Source organism: Bos taurus, chromosome 13, assembly GCF_002263795.3.
Source record: "Bos taurus isolate L1 Dominette 01449 registration number 42190680 breed Hereford chromosome 13, ARS-UCD2.0, whole genome shotgun sequence".
In the NCBI taxonomy this organism is placed as follows: domain Eukaryota; kingdom Metazoa; phylum Chordata; class Mammalia; order Artiodactyla; family Bovidae; genus Bos; species Bos taurus.
This window is the reverse complement of record NC_037340.1, coordinates 44,526,742-44,549,060: the sequence shown is the minus strand read 5'-3', so window position 1 is coordinate 44,549,060 and position 22,319 is coordinate 44,526,742. Positions and strand designations below refer to the sequence as shown.

Genomic DNA, 22,319 nt, shown 5'->3' with positions numbered 1-22,319 from the left:
ACAACACAAGAGAAGACTCTATACATGGACATCACCAGATGGTCGACACCGAAATCAGATTGATTATATTCTTTGCAGCCAAAGGTGGAGAAGCTCTATACAGTCAGCAAAAACAAGACCAGGAGCTGACTGTGGCTCAGACCATGAACTCCTAAATGCCAAATTCAGACTTAAATTGAAGAAAGTAGGGAAAACTACTAGACCATTCAGGTATGACCTAAATCAAATCCCTTATGATTATACAGTGGAAGTGAGAAATAGATTTAAGGGCCTAGATCTGATAGATAGAGCGCCTGATGAACTATGGACAGAGGACACTGTACAGGAGACAGGGATCAAGACCATCCCCATGGAAAAGAAATGCAAAAAAGCAAAATGGCTGTCTGAGGAGGCCTTACAAATAGCTGTGAAAAGAGAAGCGAAAAGCAAAGGAGAAAGGAAAGATATAAACATCTGAATGCAGAGTTCCAAAGAATAGCTAGAAGAGATAAGAAAGCCTTCCTCAGGGATCAATGCAAAGAAATAGAGGAAAACAACAGAATGGGAAAGACTAGAGATCTCTTCAAGAAAATCAGAGATACCAAAGGAACATTTCATGCAAAGATGGGCTCGATAAAGGACAGAAATGGTATGGACCTAACAGAAGTAGAAGATATTAAGAAGAGATGGCAAGAATACACAGAAGAACTGTACAAAAAAGATCTTCATGACCCAGATAATCACGATGGTGTGGTCACTGACCTAGAGCCAGACATCCTGGAATGTGAAGTCAAGTGGGCCTTAGGAAGCATCACTATGAACAAAGCTAGTGGAAGTGATAGAATTCCAGCGGAGCTATTTCAAATCCTGAAAGATGATGCTGTGTAAGTGCTGCACTCAATATGCCAGCAAATTTGGAAAACTCAGCAGTGGCCACAGGACTGGAAAAGGTCAGTTTTCATTCCAATCCCAAAGAAAGGCAATGCCAAAGAATGCTCAAACTACCGCACAATTGCACTCATCTCACACGCTAGTAAAGTAATGCTCAAAATTCTCCAAGCCAGGCTTCAGCAATATGTGAACCGTGAACTTCCTGATGTTCAAGCTGGTTTTAGAAAAGGCAGAGGAACCAGAGATCAAATTGCCAACATCCGCTGGATCATGGAAAAAGCAAGAGAGTTCCAGAAAAAAATCTATTTCTGCTTTATTGACTATGCCAAAGCCTTTGACTGTGTGGATCACAATCAACTGTGGAAAATTCTGAAAAAGATGGGAATACCAGACCACCTGATCTGCCTCTTGAGAAATCTGTGTGCAGGTCAGGAAGCAACAGTTAGAACTGGACATGGAACAACAGACTGGTCCCAAATAGGAAAAGGAGTACGTCAAGGCTGTATATTGTCACCCTGTTTATTTAACTTCTATGCAGAGTACATCATGAGAAACACTGGGCTGGAAGAAACACAAGCTGGAATCAAGATTGCTGGGAGAAATATCAGTAACCTCAGATATGCAGATGACACCACCCTTATGGCAGAAAGTGAAGAGGAACTAAAAAGCCTCTTGATGAAAGTGAAAGTGGAGAGTGAAAAAGTTGGCTTAAAACTCAACATTCAGAAAACGAAAATCATGGCATCTGGTCCCATCACTTCATGGGAAATAGATGGGGAAACAGTGGAAACAGTGTCAGACTTTACTTTTGGGGGCTACAAAATCACTGCAGATGGTGACTGCAGCCATGAAATTAAAAGACGCTTACTCCTTGGAAGGAAAGTTATGACCAACCTAGATAGCATATTCAAAAGCAGAGACATTACTTTGTCAACAAAGCTTCGTCTAGTCAAGGCTATGGTTTTTCCTGTGGTCATCTATGGATGTGAGAGTTGGACTGTGAAGAAGGCTGAACGCCGAAGAATTGATGCTTTTGAACTGTGGTGTTGGAGAAGACTCTTGAGAGTCCCTTGGACTGCAAGGAGATCCAACCAGTCCATTCTGAAGGAGATCAGCCCTGGGATTTCTTTGGAAGGAATGATGCTAAAGCTGAAACTCCAGTACTTTGGCCACCTCATGCAAAGAGCTGACTCATTGGAAAAGACTCTGATGCTGGGAGGGATCGGGGGCAGGAGGAAAAGGGGATGACAGAGGATGAGATGGATGGATGGCATCACTGACTCGATGGATGTGAGTCTGAGTGAACTCCAGGAGTTGGTGATGGACAGGGAGGCCTGACGTGCTGCGATTCATGGGGTCGCAAAGAGTCGGACACGACTGAGCGACTGATCTGATCTGATTTGATCTGAGCCCAAGTGTCAACTGAAAGTATATGTGTCAGTTCAGTTCAGTCGCTCAGTCGTGTCCGACTCTTTGGGACCCCATGAATCACAGCATGCCAGGCCTCCCTGTCCATCACCAACTCCCAGAGTTTACTCAAACTCGTGTCTGTTGAATTGGTGATGCCATCCAGCCATCTCATCCTCTGTCGTCCTGTTCTCCTCCTGCCCCCAATCCCTCCCAGCACCAGGGTCCTTTCCAATGAGTCAACTCTTCGCATGAGGTGGCCAAAGTACTGGAGTTTCAGCTTTAGCATCAGTCCTTCCAATGAACACCCAGGACAGATCTCCCTCAGAATGGACTGGTTGGATCTCCTTGCAGTCCAAGGGACTCTCAGAGTCTTCTCCAACACTACAGTTCAAAAACATCAATTCTTTGGTGCTCAGCTTTCTTCACAGTCCAACTCTCACATCTATACATGACCACTGGAAAAACCATAGCCTTGACTAGATGGACCTTTGTTGGCAATGTCTCTGCTTTTGAATATGCTATCTAGGTTGGTCATAACTTTCCTTCCAAGGAGTAAGCGTCTTTTAATTTCATGGCTGCAATCACCATTTGCAGTGATTTTGGAGCCCCTTAAAATAAAGTCTGATACTGTTTCCACTGTTTCCCCATCTATTTCCCATGAAGTGATGGGACCAGATGCCATGATCTTAGTTTTTTGAATGTTGAGTTTTAAGCCAACTTTTTCACTCTCCTCTTTCACTTTCATCAAGAGGCTTTTTAGTTCCTCTTCACTTTCTGCCATAAGGGTGGTGTCATCTGCATATCTGAGGGTATTGATAGTTCTCCTGGCAATCTTGATTCCAGCTTGTGTTTCTTCCAGCCCAGTGTTTCTCATGACGTACTCTGCATAGAAGTTAAATAAGCAGGGTGACAATATACAGCCTTGATGTACTCTTTTTCCTATTTGGGACCAGTCCATTGTTCCATGTCCAGTTCTGACTGTTGCTTCCTGACCTACATATAGGTTTCTCAGGAGGCAGGTCAGGCGGTCTGGTATTCCCATCTCTTGAAGAATTTTCCACAGTTTGTTGTGATCCACACATATGTATAAAAATGTGTAAATCTTCATTCAATATCCCGCTTTTATTTGTTTGATGGACTTCCCAGGTGGCTCAGTGGGTGAAGAATCTGCCTGCAATGTGGGAGACCCAGGTTTGATCCCTGGGTCAGGAAGATCCCCTGGAGGAGGGCATGGTGACCCACTCCAGTATTCTTGCCTGAAGAATCCCATGGACAGAGGAGCCTGATGGGCTACAGTCCATGGGGCTACAAGGAGTCGGACATGACTGAAATGACTGAGCATACATGTACATTTATTCAATACGTAAAAATTGAACAAGACTTGCAATGTCTTGTGGCTATATGCTTTTATTAAATTTTTATTAAAACTATTAGCACTTAGGAAAGAAAAGACTCTGGTGGGAGTGGTCAGGGAGGAGGGGATTGAAATTTGTGATAAAACGGGGAGGGTGGATAGTTTTACTGCTGGGCAATAAAGACAGAAGAGTGCTCTTGCTAATGATGATGATTCCTACCAGCACCTTATCTTAACCATCCGGTTTTACTGGTCAGTGTGGCCACTGGGAGTTTTATGTTTTCCATGATTTTCAACGAGTTTACTCCATTTGGTGGGGGAAAACTATTGAATGCACAATACATGTAATTTAAATTTTGTAACTGTGTAAGAATTTCATATCTATGTAAAATTACTAATTTGAAAAAACTCATTTGTTCAATTGTTAATTAGGTTTGTGTGTGTGTGTGTGTGTGTGTGTGTGTGTGTGTATGTGTGTATATTCACAGAACAGAAGAAACTGGCTAAGTCTGTGTTTAAATTTCTGGGGCTGTGAAAGGAGCCTCCTACTTCTGTTCATGATGCTCTTTTATTTTTCATTGGTATGTTCTTTTCAAAACATTAACACATTTGGAAGAGGGGATAGTCACAGCCACTCTAATTTGAGTGAGTTTATCCTCTGTTTTACAGAAGATAAAATACCTGTGTACACAGCTGGCTTTGGTGGAGCAAGTTCAGGATGGACCATCAGTAGGATGTAAGGGGGCTGTAGGAAATGAAGTTGGGGTGCCAACTAATGAGCACCCAGAGGAGAGGAATGCATCTTAAGAGGCCTTTGCAGCTTGTATAAAATAAAGCTTAGTCATTAAATTATGGGAAAAACCTTGTTATGTTAGTCTTAAATAATAGACACATTTTAAACAAGATATTAAAAAGAAAGCGACTTTATATTTGTCATTTTCACCCCTTAAAACTTCAGTTTTTTCAAGTTTAAGATAAGGTTTAGGCTTTTGGCACCACTTTTCTAGTCTTCAGAGTAATCTAAATTTTGTCTTTATTGAAAAACATATTTATCTGGTCATCTTTAACTCTTAGAATCTCTGTGGAAGGAGAGAATATACAGGAAAAAAACTGACATATTTATCAATATACATTTAATTATCGCTTTGGGGCCCTTTTATTGTTTTTTATGCAGTCAGTATGAACTGTCCTGGCCTCTCTTGATGGCAATCTTTGGTTGCAAGGGTTTCTTTTCTGGTAATTACTCAAGGTTAAAATCATCCATTCTACTCCGTGGATGTAAGGATGGCAGCTGAAAGCTGAGGATAAATAACCATTAGCTTAGGAAGAGGTGAGGCACACGGCAGGGAGAACAGATGTGGTCACAGACGTCAGGAGCTCAGGACACTCACCCTCGAGATACAGAGGCAGAGCCTCAGAGATGGCTCAGGATGCCCTCTGACAGTGGGCAGTGCTGTCTTATTACAATTCTGGACTTCTGTGGGCATCTGACAAAGCTTCTATATGTTCTTAAGACACAAACAGGCAATGCTGGAAAAAAAGAAGAAAAGAGGGAAGTTAAACAATGCTTGGCTAAGTGTGAAAGAAACATAACTTTTCCACGTGATACCAAACCGATCCTAATGCAACACCCCTTTCTCTGCTGTTCTCTCATTTTCTAAATAAAGCCACCCTGAGGAAGTAGTGGTGTCATCAGCTTAATTAAAAATACTTCCTTCATCTTGGCCGTCCAGTGACTTGTACACGTTCTTCTTCTTGGCTGACTTTTACCAGAATGAGTGATCCAGCTTCTTAGAAGAGGTTGCTGCCAGCATTACAACAGCTAATGAATATGGGACCCCTCTCACTCTCGCTCTTCAGGGACCACTAGTGTAATGAGGTAAACAGTGATCTCATTTTTGGTCATTGCAGTTTTACTGACATTGTAATCAAAGACATGAGGTAGTCGTCAATTTACTTCTTTTGTTTGTTTTAGCTTTTGTGTTTTTTTGTCTCAAGGAGCCACCTCTGAGGAAACGTGAAACTTTTTTTTTTTCTGTTTCATTTTTGTCACTATGAAAGCAATCCCTGCTCTTTAAAGAACTGGAAAAGAATAGAAGATAAGAAGTTACTGATAATCCTCACCACTCACATACAACCACTGTTCGCATATTCCTTGACATTGAAGCACATTTAGGAAGTCTCTGTATATGAAGTTTGTATACCCAGTAACTGGAAATGAGAAAGTACCTCAATCTGTACTGGAAACTCAGCATTCTTAAATGGTTACTTAAGCCTAAAATATTTCAATTGAGTTAAACTTTGACCAACCAGGTGACTAGTTTATAGGTCCTGAAACCTTGTGGATGGCTGTGTATCAGCAAAGACCACACACCCAGAATTCCTGGACCGTGTCTGGTGTTTTCTCTCCCTAAGTATTTCAGACGCATTCTCATCTGAAAGCTTTGCGTCTTACTCAACAACCTCTATCTAAACTATGTTAAAGATACATAGAAAAGAGATGACATCAGGGAGGTGGTTTATTCTTTTCGCCTTGTGTACAGCTAAAGTTGCGGAGCGGTAATGAGTCATGCGGTCTTGTGACCAGCCAGGCACTTTTCCAATCAGAGGGACTGTTAAGATCTCTGACAACAGAACCTGTCATTGTTTGAAGAGCAGATTTCCACAGTGACCTGTACGCTTGGTGATCCAGGCTTCTGTGAGTAACAAAATGCGTTCCCATCCCTGATAAATGACAGAATGCCAGTGATGAGGTAGCACTTAGAAAAGCTGACTCATTTCCTCATTTACAGATGAAAGGGATTGTTTGAGAAACAACAATTCCCCAGGTAAGTCATGATTCCCTCAGGTAATTTGCGGCGAGTTTTTTCAAAGCAAAACTGATGGGAACACTGTCTTGTCAGCGATGAGGACTATGAAAAAGCCAATTTCTTTACGAAATAATGTCAAACATTAAAAATCAGGTCCATTTTTATCCTTAACCATTGCTGATTTCAGATGCTACTCATAAGAAAGAATTCCTGTGGTGGAATCAGGAATAAAGATGATGGAAATTTTCCCATTAACTGAAATGTGGAATCAACATCAACTTTCCTTTTTATTTTCTATCAGACATGTTTTGCTGGTGACATTGCAGCTGTTACTCTGGACATCTGGGGGACATCTGTGTGGAAAGTGTGGGGTACCCCCTCCATGTTGATGGACAGTCTAGATTCACTGGGCTGGGGGATTTCCAGCCAAGTTGGGTGGACTTGAACTGACTCAGAGGCCACTGCCATCTTGGGAAAGCAGGAGATCTCCTTCTCCTTGACTGGCAGTCTTTAGCTCTTTTATCTGTTTTACAATCAGGCTGCCTTTACAAACACATTCCTCCAAGCCTCTTTGGAGCATATTTATTTTTTAAAGTCCGAGAACCCTGTTGGGAGAAAAACATTAGATCAACACAATCCGCTGAATATCACCCAAAGTCGTAGCTCATTTCTTAGACTAGATTTTACAAGGGCTTTTTTTTTTTTAAAGTATAAACTAATAAAGTATAAATTAAAGTATAATTGACTTGCAATGTTTCAGGTGCACTGCAAACTAATTCAGTTATACATCTGTCTATCTAGTCATCAGCTACTTTTCCCCATCCTTTTTCATTACAGCTTGTTACAAGATACTGAATCTAGTTCTCTGCCCTATACAGGAGGTCCTCATTGTTCACCTGTTCTGTATGTACTAGGGTGTGTCTGTCAATCCCATGTGGCCTTTGCAGCGGTGGAAACAGGCTCCTCTAACTAGGATTTCATTATTTTCACTCATTTACATTGTAATAACATGTAACTTGCCCTCTGTTGCCTCTCTCCCTACTTGGCGTTCCTTCTTCTGAATTCTCTTGTAACTCTAACAGCTGTGCCATTATTTTTGTCGTTGGGAAATCACGAATTATGAAACATTAAACTGAGTGCATTTAAAAATAACCTAGGCTTCCCTGCTGTTTGGGTAAGGCCACTGGCTTGTTTGGGGTTGCTGATGGGAATAAATGGCCATGTGTGATTACTTCTAGAGCCAGCTTGTTTGCCCGGAGGAAAGAATTCACTGAACAGCCACAGACGACATTCCAGAACATCAGCCAACCACTTCCCAACAGGGTACCATTGGGTCATCACAAGGCCTGCCACCAGCCCTGGCAGCGGGACTCCACATACCTTCCCATGGCAGAGGTCAGGTTGCAGGAGGTCAACATGGGCTCTCATGGCAAGAGCTTATCTTAGTGCTTCTTCGCTCTGGTTTCTTGATAAAAGGCCATTGGAATTTTTAAGTCTCTGGAAATCCATGGGACTCTACTTTTTTTTTAGAAGGTATTTTCTATGCTTTGCAATGACTTCTTCGGGTGAACTTCGGTCTAAATATTACATTGCAGGATGCTGTGTGTGTTTTGGGGGTTGGGGGGGGGGAAGCATGTAATTTCAAATACTTCAGGGCCCAGAAGAGATTTGTCACTTTGCATGTCTTCCTTCCTTGTTGACAAATCACGGTGCTCTTACTACTTATCTGGAATCTGAGACTCTGCTGTGGCAGTGCGTTGATCCCCAGAACAGTTAGTGCACCAGGTGGACGTTAAGCCTCCTCATCTCCCCACCCCTCATCTGTTTCACAAACTGGACAACTCTGTCTTGATCTGCTTTCCTATAAGAGCTCGTTGGAGCACAAATAGATAAATTATTTAGAAGGGACCATCAAAGCCGAGTCCAGGAAGAGGTTGGTGCCTCCTCGCATGGTCACTGAGCTGAGAAGCTGGGTTGGGGCTCAGGTGATATGCATGAGGTGCTGGTCCAGGTGGGTCCTCCTCAGGGTTCTCTTGACTGAGAGCATTGTCCTGGAGCCCAGATACCGAGGTGCCTGTGTTTGGGGGTGGGGAGTCCCTTGGACATCAAGAAGATCAAATCAGTCTATCCTAAAGGAAATCAGCCCTGAATATTCATTGGAAGGACTGATGCTGAAGCTGAAACTCCAATACTTTGGCCACCTGATGAGAAGAGCTGACTCATTGGAAAAGACCCTGATGCTGAGAAAGACTGAAGGCAGGAGAAGGGGATGACAGAGGATGAGATGGTTGGATGGCATCACCGATTGGATGGACATGAGTTTGAGCAAGCTCTGGGAGTTGGTGATAGACAGGGAAGCCTGGCATGCTGCCATTCATGGGGTTGCAAAGAGTTGACACGACTGAGTGACTGAACAATGACCTCTATGCAGGTGGCGAAGTTTAAATGAGGTGACCAGAGAGGTTTTCTCATGTGATAGGGTTAGAGTCCTCAGGGTAAGAGAGCAGAGAACTTCGTTTCCCACCTCCCATTCTGTCTGTCTGTCTCTCTCCCTCTGTCTCTCTCCTCTCTGTGAATGAGGACACAGTGAGGAGGCAGCCATCTGCAAGACCAGAAGAGATGGCTCACCGGCACTCGGCCGGGCCTCCAGCCTCCAAAACTGTGAGAGACAAAGTCCTGTTGTTTATGCCGCCTGGAGTGTAGGACTCAGCTAAGCCAGCTGAGCTGACGGGGACAAAGCCCATTCGCCCACCTGGACATGGAGGGCCTCTCCCTCTGAGGGGCCAGCCCTGCTCTCCCTACCTGCCCTCTGCTGGGTGGTACTCTGGGCCTTCTACAGCATTCCTGCCTTCCACCTGGATTAGAAGCTCCAGTAACAGGCCGTATCATGATTTGTACCCCTTAGGTACTAGCCAAGTACATTTCTCACACTATAAAGTGTAATATTTGCTGATTGATTAACTAGTCTGAGAGATGAAGAGCTAAATTGGACCTGATATGTTGCAATAGTTTGTTTTTACTTTGGCTTCAGAATTGGCAAAGAAACATGGGGATAATTATGCACAAAATTTCTGTCTATTTGGCGATATGAATGTGCAGTTTATTTTTCTCCTGGAATGATCCAGAGAGGGTTACCTCAGCCCTGCCCTTTAGCCTGCATGTGGACATAGAACGGGGCCCAGGACACCAGAGTCTATGAAAATCTCGCTTAATTTTCTTTGAACAAAGGCCATTTTATCAATCATATTACAATCCCATTAAATTATCTGATACTAGATCTCTCTCCTTTATGATTATTCAATCTCTGTTTTGTAGAAAAGGGGGAAAATCCCTTGAACCAGAAATGATTCCTTTCTACGTTGTGTTCCTTTTTTCGCTCTGGGTGAAATAAACTAAACCCTTTACTCTGGGCCACTTGATTTAATGTGGTGCAGAATTTTCAGTTAATGACGATACCTTGGACTTGATCAGAAAGTCAAGCCACAAGAACTGAAGCTCCAAGGGATTAATACTTTTTAATTCTTTGTACAGAAAGACTGTGTGTCAAAAAATAATCCCAAAGGATTTTTCATTCACTTTTCTAACCTAAAACGACCCTGTCCTTAATTTAAAGTGCTAGATGTGTGTCACGGAATCATGAGTTACCTTTTCTATTTATGTGTAAAAATCAGCTTTAGTTCAGAAGATATTTGGGGGACGTTTGCTTAATCAACACTCATGTTCAGAAATGTTTTATCTGTGATGTTATCAGTATCTATACTTTGCAAATATATTTAAAAAAACTACTCTGCCGCCTTTACTTTAAATTATGACATCTGAGTGAAAAGGCCACATCACAAGTTGGTGGTTGTGTGACTTGCCTGAGCCCCACCTGACCGATGCTGTCAGCTGCATCTCCGCAAAGCACAGCTAGGAGAAGCAAAGACATAATCAACTCAGTGGTTTTGGCCACAGTCTCCTCCTCCACAACACAGGGCAAAACAAACCATAGAGACAGTTGAAGTTTTGCTCAGACTGTTGGACTGATTATTTAGATAATTGCTTTAAAAACTTCTGCCATGTCAGCTTCAGGCATCCTAGAACCATGAGAATAACCCTAGAGGGCAGGGAGGAGGGGTCAGAAATGAGAGGAGGAAGCTGATCCTTGAAGATATTAACTGCGAAGCTTCATTAGCTGTGAACTCTCCTCCTCGGTACTTATTTTTATGTGAGTTAAATATAGCCTCAATCGTAAATGCCTCTATTAATTGCACTCTCTGTAACTTGCAACCGAATGATATTCCAAATGCATCAAAACACAGAGTCATTTCAGAAGTAAACACTCAAGGAATCAATGTAGAAACCTTGATTGGAGGAAGCGTCACAGAAAATGTATCTTTTGGTCAAGGTCTTGAGTAGAGGGAAATATTTAATAATAAAAAATTATCAGTTGACATTTGTTGAGAGCTCCTTGTGTTCTGGGGGTGACAGTTTCAAAATTCATCCGTACAATAACCTTATGAGCCAATTCTATCCTATCCTCAGTTACTTGTGTGGACCCAGGATGAGAAAGGAATTGAGAAATTCCCTGATCTGTGGAATATCGCCTCTCTGGTTGGCAGTAGATGGAGAGTTGATGCCAGAGTTGCCTTATTCCAGAGCAAACACTTTTCTTCTTTGGACAGAGGCTGGCAGGCAAATTAACTGAATTTATACCCCAAGAAAACTCATTCTGAGGTTGATGGGACAGTTAATTGTTATGGTAGTCACAAGCCTACCATGACCTATGTTCTAAAAGGTCCTAAGTAAATGCATTAATAGAAAACTCTTTTAATGATTAAAAGACATAAATGACTGATCTAAAGCAAAAGAATAAAACCACTTAACACGAATTTAGGGCTCCTATGTGCCGGACACTTTGCTTATGTATCTGGTATTCAGTTGACTTCTTCTAACAGCCAAGCGAGAGGATGTTCTTTTACTTTCCCCACTTCACTGATGATACAACCAGATACAGGGAAGTTATATCAACCTCCAGTCACAGAACTGAAAGAAATTGTGGGTCAGGGATGGAATCTAGGATGTCCAGTGGTATTCTGTCCCCTGAGCTCAGGTTCAGTTCAGTTCAGTCACTCAGTTGTGTCTGACTCTTTTGTAACCCCATGGACTGCAGCACACCAAGCTTCCCTGTCCATCACCAACTCCAGAGCTTACTCAAACTCATGTCCATCGAGTTGGTGATGCTATCCAATCATCTCATCCTCTGTCATCCCCTTCTGCCTTAGATCTTTCCCAGCATCAGGGTCTTTTCCAATGAGTCAGTTCTTTGCATCAGGTGGCCAAAGTATTGGAGTTTCAGCTTCAGCATCAGTCCTTCCAATGAATATTGAGGACTGATTTCCTTTAGGATGGACTGATTTGATCTCCTTGCAGTCCAAGGGACTCTCAAGAGTCTTCTCCAACACCACAGTTCAAAAGCATCAATTCTTTGGCACTCAGCTTTCTTTATAGTCCAATTCTCACATCCATACATGACTACTGGAAAAACCGTAGCCTTGACTAGATGGACCTTTGTTGGCAAAGTAATGTCTCTGCTTTTTAATATGCTATCTAGGTTGGTCATACCTTTGCTTCCAAGGAGCAAGCATCTTTTAATTTCATGGCTGCAGTCACCATCTGCAGTCACCATCTGCAGTGATTTTGAAGCCCCCCAAAATAGTCTGTCACTGTTTCCATTGTTTCTCCATCTATTTGCCATGAAGTAATGGGACCGGATGCCATGATCTTAGTTTTCTTTCTGAATGTTGAGTTTTAAGCCAACTTTTTCACTCACCTCTTTTACTTTCATCAAGAGGCTCTTTAGTTCTTCTTCACTTTCTGCCATAAGGGTGGTGTCATCTGCATATCTGAGGGTATTGATATTTCTCCTGGCAATCTTGATTCCAGCTTGTGCTTCATCCAGCCCAGCGTTTCTCATGATGTAATCTGCATAGAAGTCAAATAAGCAGGGTGACAATATACAGCCTTGACGTACTCTTTTTCCTATTTGGAACCAGTCCATTGTTCCATGTCCAATTCTAACTGTTGCTTCCTGACATGCATACAGATTTCTCAGGAGGCAGGTCAGGTGGTCTGGTATTCCCATCTCTTTCAGAATTTTCAACAGTTTATTGTGATCTGCACAAAGACTTTGGCATAATCAATAAAGCAGAAGTAGATGTTTTTTCTGGAACTCTCTTGCTTTTTCCATGATCCAGCGGATGTTGGCAATTTGATCTCTGGTTCATCTGCCTTTTATAAATTCAGCTTGAACATCTGGAATTTCACAGTTCATGTACAAGTGAAGCTTGGCTTGGAGAATTTTGAGCATTACTCTGCTAGCCTGTGAGATGAGGGCAATTGTGTTGTAGTTTGAGCATTCTTTGGCATTGCCTTTCTTTGGGATTGGAATGAAAACTGACCTTTTCCAGTCCTGTGGCCACTGCTGAGTTTTCCAGATTTGCTGGCATATTGAGTGCAGCACTTTCACAGCATCATCTTTTAGGATTTGAAATAGCTCCACTGGAATTCTATCACCTCCACTAGCTTTGTTCGTAGTGATGCTTCCTAAGGCCCACTTGACTTCACATTCCAGGGTATCTGACTCCAGGTGAGTGATCACACCATCGTGATTATCTGGGTCATGAAGATCTTTTTTGTACAGTTCTTCCATGTATTCTTGCCACCTCTTCTTAATAACTTCTGCTTCTGTTAGGTCCATGCCATTTCTGTCCTTTATTGTGCCCATCTTTGCATAAAATGTTCGCTTGGTTTCTCTAATTTTCTTGAAGAGATCTCTAGTCTTTCCCATTCTATTGTTTTCCTCTTTTTCTTTGCATTGATCCCTGAGGAAGGCTTTCTTATCTCTCCTTGCTATTCTTTGGAACTCCACATTCAAATGGGTGTATCTTTCCTTTTCTCCTTTGCCTTTCACTTCTCTTCTTTTCACAGCCGTTTGTAAGGCCTCCTCAGACAACCATTTTTCCTTTTTGCATTTCTTTTTCTTGGGAATGGTCTTGATCTCTGCCTCCTGTCCAATGTCACAAACTTCCGTCCATAGTTCTTCAGGCAGTCTGTCTATCAGATCTAATCCCTTGAATCTATTTGTCACTTCTATTATATGATCATTCCCTAAAAGAATCTTTTTTTATTTTCGGGGTTTCATTGAACACAGAGAAGAAAAAGGTGATTATGTCACTAAAGGAACCACCTATTTGTCATCTTGCACACAAATGAGAGCAAAGTTCCACAGGTTAATTCATGAGGGTATTTGCCCAAGTTTTCCACTGTCATAAGCCATGGGGAAGGAAACAATTGAGTTTAAAATTCTATTTTGATATGAACAGGGTGATGAGCAGTTTTGAACTTTACTCTGAGCAAATAAAAGCCAAAGAGTATTTTCTTTTTTACTTTTATTTGAGCAATCAAAACAGTCATCCAAAAAAACCAGCAATTCAGTGGATAATACAAATGCCAGCTACAATTAATTGAATTAATGGAGTGATAGATTTGCCAAAGGCTAAATTTCTAAGTCTTATGACATCTTTTGCCTGAATCTTCAGACTTGTTAAGAAAATTCCAGAAAATTTGCATCCTGGGCCAGGGATGTCTCGCCTGCTCAAAACAGTTTGGAACTCTCTTGTGGGTGTTTTAGAGCCCTCCCAACCTTCAGGACTTGGGAATTAATGACCTTTGTTTGAAGCCCAGCCTTTGCATGGTTCTTATTAGTGGCTGGTGATTCACTGGGGGAATGTTGACTTCTAGCAAAAACAAACAAACAGAATTCGAAGTGTGACTCTGAAGTCATTTTGTGTCTGAAATTCAATCCCAAAATCTTTCCAAAAGAGAAATTTCCTAATTCCTTTTCATTCTATCTTTTGAATTTGAAACTATGTGACTCAATGAAAAAATGAAGGTAAAAATGAAGGAAGTGCATTGGGGATTTGTATAGGTGGATTTCACACACACACACGCACAGAGGACTTCATGTTTGAGCCAGAGGAAACACTTTCTCTGGCTTGTTTTTGCTTGTGAATGCAGAAAGTCATGCTCACTTCACTTTATTTTCCTTTTGCATCCCTCTGGTACTCACCCACACCCGTAGCTCCCACTTCTGTGGGCTGACAGAGCTGTGATCCTCAGCTGTCAGCATCTGTCTGAGCAGGAGCACTGCATCTGTCTGAGCGGTAGCACTGCCTCTGCCTGAGCGGGAGCACTGCCTCTGCCTGAGCGGGAGCAGTACATCTGTCTGAGCAGAAGCACTGTGTATCCCAGATGTAACATGGCTGCAGCCTTCCCTGTGCACAAGTGTTCACCTCGGCTCTCCCTGCCCACCTGGCTGTGTCTGTCCTAGGCCTACTCTGCCCCCAGGCTTCCAGGTGAGGATTTCTGGTTTCTTCTTGCCCTTGACCCACATCTCACTGACCCCTGTGGACAACTGGAGCCTGCCTTCTTGCAGATAGGAAAGGGCCTGCTCTCATGTTCCTGAGACTGTGAGCAGAGCCCTGGGTGATGACTCGGCACTTCTGCTGCTTGTTTGGAAGGTCAGGGCATGGCCATCGGGTAACCCTCACTTTAGGACTGAGCATCCCCTCCAGCCTATTTTTTGCAATGTTCACAGATGCTGCGTCCATCCTCATTAATGTCGTTGGACAGTGGTCATTTCAACCTCAATCGACTCTTTGATTTTTTTCACTTTTTGGGAAATACACTATTAATACAATTTGTCAGTATTCTCTGAGGAGCACTTATTATGCTGCAATTTTAGTATGTTTTACCAATTTAGTTCTCATAATGGGCTGCAAGTGCCTTGATTTTAAAATCTTTTTTCCCAGGCCTTTTGAGAGCTGGCTATAACCTGAGATTATTTCCCTAATGGACTGTTACTATAATGTACTTCTTAAAAGCCAAATGGTACTTCTCACTTCATTTTGCATATCCAGTGACATTTTTAGCTTGGTATTAATAATCCAACATTATAATAAAAATAATAATAGCAAGGATTTGAAAATCCATTATAAATCTCCTTAAACCCAGGTGAACTCATTAACTCTTAGATAAAATAAATTGGATTAAAAAAAAAGACTTAATTTTATCTGCCTCTCATGATGACTTTGAGTAGGAAAAAGAAGTAGAAGTGAATTCTCCTGACTTCAGATCTGGTGTTGGTTTTGCTAGAATGACCAATTAAGATAGGCTGTGAGATTTAAAAATGAAAACAGAGAAAGAAACATCTGTCTTCTCTTTGAGTCAAACAGATGAATGTGAAAGCAAAGGTCATGATTTCTGCTTTTGTCATCCTGAGTGAGGTAGGATGAGGGGAAACAAGAAAATGCTTAAGTCCCCCAAACTTACAAACCAAATATGTAGACAAGCTAGAATTTTCAACAACTAGAGCCTTATAAAAACAAGTTTTCTATCTTGCTTTTCAGCCTAAAATCTCAGCATTTTGATCATGCTGAGGACTCTGTGAGTGTGAGTTCAGTCATTTGCAGGCTTCACTTAGATGTAATGGGCTGTGCCGTGCTTAGTCGCTCAGTCTTGTCTGACTGTTGGTGACTCCATGGACTGTAGCCCATCAGGCTCCTCCATTTGTGGGTTGAACTGTGTCAAATTCCTGTGTTAAATCCTAACCCCACTATCTAAGAATGTGACCTGATTTGGAGATAGGGTCTCATGGGGTTGTGGGGGGAGGTTAAGTTAATGAGGTCATGGGGAGGGTCCTAATCCAAGACCAGTGTCCTTCTAAAGAGAGGAGATTAGGACAAGGACGTACACGGGGGGAGAAGGCCATGTGACAGCACAGTCAGAGACTGGAGGATGCGTCTACAGGCCGAGGGACGGCAGAGGTTGCCACGACAGCACCTGCACCAGGAGGGAGACCTGGAATAGACTCTCCTGTGGAATCTTCAGAAGGAATCACCTGCTGACACCTGGATCCAGGGCTGCTCCAGAGCCATGAGACACTAGAGGTCAGTTGCTGATGCCACATGATGTGTGCTTCTTTGTTATGGTAGCCCCAGCAGACAAATATGCTGGACCCCCAGAGAGTCAAAAGCCATGTCCGACATAATCCACACCCATCAGTACCCATCAGATACTGACAGTGAACTTAGTGAGCGATCCCCCTGAAACACTGAGCAACCACAGGTGCATCCTAGGGGGAAGGCCCTAGAGTGATTCAAACTGTAAATGCTATCAGGAATCAGAGGACTGAGAGAAACAGACTGAAACCTCCAAAAAGCCCCACTGCTTAGAGTGAAAGAAAGAGGAAGGGTACCAATGAATCTAGAGGAAGAACCCAAAGCCGGTAGCTTGGGGGATGGACGCTGGGAACAAAAGTCAAGGGACTTCCCTGGTGATCCAATGGTTAAGACTTCACCTTTCAATGCAGGAGGTGTGGGATCCATGCCTGGCTGGGAAGCTAAGATTCCACATGCCTTGTGGCCAAAAAACCATAACAGAAGCAATATTGTAACAAATTCAATAAAGACTTTAAAAATGGTCTGCATAAAAAAAAAAAAAAAAAAAATCTTAAGAAAAGAAAGACCAAAAGCCAAGACCCCATCTCTTTTCTGACTAATCATGTCCTGTGTTCTCACTGGCTATCCAAGGAGACACAGCCTGGTGGAAATGACCCCCTGGTAAGTGAGAGTCTTAGGTGGTGTCAGGGAGGAGAAGGTCATCACCAGGCTCAAAATTTTCAGGAGGGTGTGTGTTTCTTTACGTACCATTTCAAGCAACAACAGAAAACCAAAACTGCAAAATGTAATTTTGCTACTTCCATAGCAATCTATAATTGCTGTTAAAAGTCAACACACAGGACATGCCTATGGCAAGGTCTTTATTGCCTAGGAATGACTTAATCATTTAGAATCATTGAAGAAAAATTGGATTTTATACTTAAAGACGGAAACATTTCTTGCCATTTGTAAAGCTTATGAAACTCAACTTCATTTTCAACGTACAATCACTAGTGAAAGTGAAAAGAAACTTTATTTAATAATTGACTTGGGTTGTCTTTAAATATAGCTTTGGCCTGTTTTGTGAGTTTTTTCTTGAATTTTCTATTCGTAGACATAACTGCATGCTCATATTTGCTATGACATATCATAACCGTACCTTCTTTTCAACAGCTCATGAAAACTCTACTTTTATGGTGCAGAATAAAATCCCATCATAATTTTACTTTCCTCTGAGGAAATTCCTGAAATATAAGTTTAAATATTAGAGACAGTGAGACAGGGGCAATTGCTTAAAACCACAATGGAAATTTGACTCATTCTGAAACTTCAAAATTGCAATGCGCTACTAAAAATAATTAGTCATCCCTACTGCCAGGCAAGATTTCTTCTTGGATATTCTATACTTGTGAAATGCACTGTAACTCACCCTTCTTCCAACCCTTGGTTTGCTGCAAGCTATTGATCCCTGTGTTGACATTAACCACCTCCCAGTGCTTTCTTACACATCTCTCCCTGCACCAATCAGAACAGAGGAGGTTTATCTAGGCCATGTGTGCTTATTAAGGATATCACTCATTGAATTAAAAATTAAAAGTGAGTAATTATATGATGTGATTGCAGTAATTAAAGTACAAAAGGAAAGGTTGATGTCACATTTAAAAATGAGCCTTGGAGTAATTGGATAGAGAACTGATAAAAGAACAGTCTGCTTACTTTGCGTGTAGAACTCTTCAAATTAATAAAACCCAATGTACAGCTGTCTGTCTGAGACATCTTGTACTGTCTAGAAGGCCAACAACAAATTATTATTGTTTTCCCCCAATACGTAGGTCACCATTTTGGTAATACACACTCAACCTCTCAAAACTTGTCTGCAGCTCAGTAGAAATACAGGTTCGATACAAATGAAGGACAGACACCATTTCTCATGGGGCATACTGTGCTACTGCTCACCATTTGTCTCAGGAAAAAGTGACACTTTTTTCAGCTTCATTGAAATATAACTGACAGATAAAAATTGTGTGTATTTAAGGCACATGGCATGATGGTATGATTTATGTACAAGTTGTGAAATGATTATATTTATTTTATCCTTAAAAAATAAGTAACCCATATGCATAAAGTGGAGAAGGAAATGGCAACCTACTCCATTGTTCTTGCCTGGAGAATCCCAGGGATGGGAGAGCCTGGTGGGCTTCTGTCTATGGGGTTGCACAGAGTCGGACACGACTGAAGCAACTTAGCAGCAGCATGCATAAAGGAATATTGGAAAATATAGTATTGTATTACTGTAATATTATTGTAATAATATTATAATATTTCCAATTGTAATATTGGAAAATACAATATTAGAAAATATAGAACAGCAGGCCAGAAAAAATAATCAAATATACCTACTGCCCTTTTTTTCTGGGAAGAGGTTGTCAATATGCTGTGTACATATACACTATTATATGTGACTTCTTTACTTATCATATATCCAAGGCCTTTTGTGTGTTTTGGAAGAACCTTGAAAAATATTGAATGAGTGTGCAACACTCTATTAAGTGGTTATACCAGCACTTAACTAACAACTGCATTTTTATATTGCTTTTTCCAGTTCTTTAAACCATAAAGAACAAAGCAGGGGTAACACTGCTATATCATCCTTCCCCCCTCACCCCACAAATCCAAAGGTTGAAGTCCTAACCAATATTGTGTCTGTATTTGGAGTAAGGAAGTAATTTAGATCAAAAGTGACAAAATTCCAAATTAAAAAAATCATTATTCTAGAGTTATAAAAAAAATGCCAGGATATACAGGAGTGCTTGAACATGAACTTAAATTCTCATAAGACTTGGGGAACAACAGTTTAGGAGTAAACACAGCTCTTAGATCCAAAGGGATGCCTCTGTCTGTTTTTGTCTCCCTTTCATGGTGGTGGCAAACCCATGAGATAATGAAATCTCAGGACACCCTGTGAATCTTGGGTTTTGCTTGGTAAAAACAGACCGTGCACTTTTCACCTGCTTTTAATGGCTAAGCTTCAGCTTCCTTCCGTTCTTGAAGTTGCTTCCCTTGTTTCATGGTCTTTGAGTTACCATCATTACCTTTGCAGTGAGATCAGGTCAGCCTCTTACCTTGGTAACTGGGCAGACTCATGGAATCACTCCAGGAAGCTGGCACCATTCTGTCTTTTGCTGTTTTAGGACATTATATTGTTTTACATTTGATTGCTTCTATAATGGTATATACAGTCATTCCACAGTATGTGGGTATTTCCTGGTCACCTGGCTGTCTAGCTGATATCCGGGGAACTGAAAAGGTGAGTAAGACATAATCATTTCCTTCTAGTGGGACATGATATAGGCGGGGAATGAGCTGTAAGTCAACCAAGAACAATGTGCATTCAATGTATGGTTTCAAACATTCGTATGTTTAGAAAAAAGGAATTTTCTTTTACTAGCCCAACTGAAAACTGTATTTGGTAAATACTATGTGCAAGTCTTTAAGAAAATTATTTTAGAATCTCCAAGTGTAATAAATTAAATATGCTTTCTGTGATTTCCTTTCTTTTTAACATTTTTATGAAAAGTAACTTGGTCTATAAAATGCTATCAAAGTGAAGTTGAATCAAAAACAGTTTTTAGTGAATTTTCTTATAAACTATAAATAGGTTACAGAAAACAAAATTGAAAACATAAAGTTACGATTTTGTCAGTTAATATGACAGAAACTAACGGATCGAGGGGGTCAAATGAAGCTTTTGAAAACTTAGCTTAAAAGTCCTACCAGAAGACAAAAATAGAACTATGATTCTTTTTCAAAGAAATATAATTCCTCCTCCCTCCACCTCCTGATTCTCTTTTCTTTTTAGAATTCTTATGTTAAGTTTACATAGTTCTCTTTTCAGTGTCGTTATTTACAACACTGTCACTGTTTCCATAGTTATGCAGAACGACTGTTTCCATAGCAACACTCTAGGTTTCCTAAACAAATAGTATCACAGTGTTAATCTTGTTTCACTGTTATTGTGCTATGTTATTAGATACAAAATTCAAAAAATAATTTAAGGAGGATTTGAAGCTAGGTGGGTTGGTTTTATTGTTTAGTGCTTTTGATATTAAATTTCAATTTCATATTAAAATACACATCTGTTTGAAAAATAGTGGGAATTTTGCATAGCAAACATGATACCAATTTTATTCACCAGTTATAAAACACTATAATTTAATAAGAGAGTGTTTCAATATGTGAACAATATACAGGGAGTTTACCCATCTTCAGATTAAAATGACTGTTTTTCAGTTGGCCTGGATAATTCAGCTTCCCTAAATCTCTAAAGTCATTTATAAGTCACCCACAGCAATATTTCCCTCTGCCACTTTTGCAGTTTAAGTAATTTCTACCCATTTTTGCCTTTTTATTTTACAGCCCCACAGGAAAGACTATGAAACAGACTTCAAGGGAAATTTATGGCTTCCGTTTTCTTTGATTGAAACCAAAGAGAAAAGTTAGTAGGTTTTGGATCTTCACTTTTAAACTTGCTTCTCTAAGAAGCAAGTCATTTGGACTCTTTCAGAAATGGAACTGTGGCCACCGCCAACTCCCAGCTTATCCAGTTTGCTTGAGTTGAGTGAATTGTCTGCCTCGTCAGGGAGGGCCTCAGGGCACTTGGAGGAGAAGGTGGCCTACCTGCAGGGTGGAGGAAAGGGGAAGATTGCTCTTATTTACCCAAAGTCGGGCAGCTGTATTAACAGTCCTGTAGAACTGCCATGTCCTGTTAGATGTTTGTAAAAGGCTGCTGGGCTGTGCACACCTGCATCTTAGTGTTCTGAGCTCTGCCTCATTTAACACGGTGTTTCAGAAGTCTGCTCTTCACTCTCCTTTTGAATATGTCTTCCTTGAAGAACACATTTAAATGAGTTCCCATCTCAATCTAAAAAGAGTTTTTTAAATTGGGGTAGAGTTGCTTTACAGTATTGTGTTAGTTTCTGCTGTACAAGAAAGGGAATCAGCTCTAAGTATACCTATACCACTCTCTCCAGAACCTCCCTCCCACTCCCAGCCCAGCCCACCCCTCCAGGTCATCACAGAGCCCAGAGCTGGGCTCCCTGAAACAGCAGCTTCCCACTAGCTGTCTGTTGTACATGTGGTAGGGTACCTACGTCTAAATGTAAATCCAGATACTATAAAACCTTTAGAGGAAAACAGAGGAAGAATGGTCTTTGACATGAATCACAGCAAGATCTTTTTTTATCCTCCTCCTAGAATAATGAAAATAAAAACAAAAATAAACAAATGAGACCTAATTAAGCCATCTCAATTTTAGCAGGAAGGGCCCTGAGATTGGGGGTATAATCTAGTCATTTGCAAAGTTGAGTTGGTTTGCTCCCTTGTGTGGAAAGGAGTCCATAATGACAGAGAAGTATTAGTCGATTCAGTCCTGTCCGACTCTCTATGACCCCATGGACTGTAGCCCGCCAGATTTCTCTGTCCCTGGGGTTCTCCAGACAAGAATACTGGAGTGGGTTGCCATTCCCTTCTCGACGGGATCTTCCCAACCCAGGGAGCGAACACAGGTCTCTGGCATTGCAGGCAGATTCTTTACCATCTGAGCCACCTGGAAAGCCCCTAATAATGACAGAAGCTGATGTCAAACTCTGCACCCTGGGTGGAGAGCTGGGGGCGGCCAGACTCCGAGCCAGCCCAACACAGCTCCGACATCCAAGCTGTGGGATTTGAAGCCTGTGATTTCAACTCCTCTGAGCCTCTGTTTCCTCATCTATAAAATCAGGAAAATAATACCCAGTGTGCAGCATTGTTGGGAGGTTGGAGATACAAACAAGCAAGATGGTGACTAAGCTAAGAGATGGTCATTGTGATTTACTGACATTTCCTCCTTTTTTTTTT

General features: G+C 41.4%; 1 long non-coding RNA gene across 1 annotated transcript in view; it reads left to right on the top strand.

The window, feature by feature from the left end:
• Positions 1 to 5,225: 5,225 nt before the first annotated feature.
• LOC112449300 (uncharacterized) overlaps positions 5,226 to 22,319 on the top strand; it is a 41,066-nt gene continuing 23,972 nt past the window's right edge. The window contains exons 1-2 of the long non-coding RNA XR_009496909.1: positions 5,226 to 6,462; positions 7,683 to 20,919. This is a non-coding gene — a long non-coding RNA (uncharacterized lncRNA). The remainder of the gene's footprint in view (positions 6,463 to 7,682; positions 20,920 to 22,319) is intronic.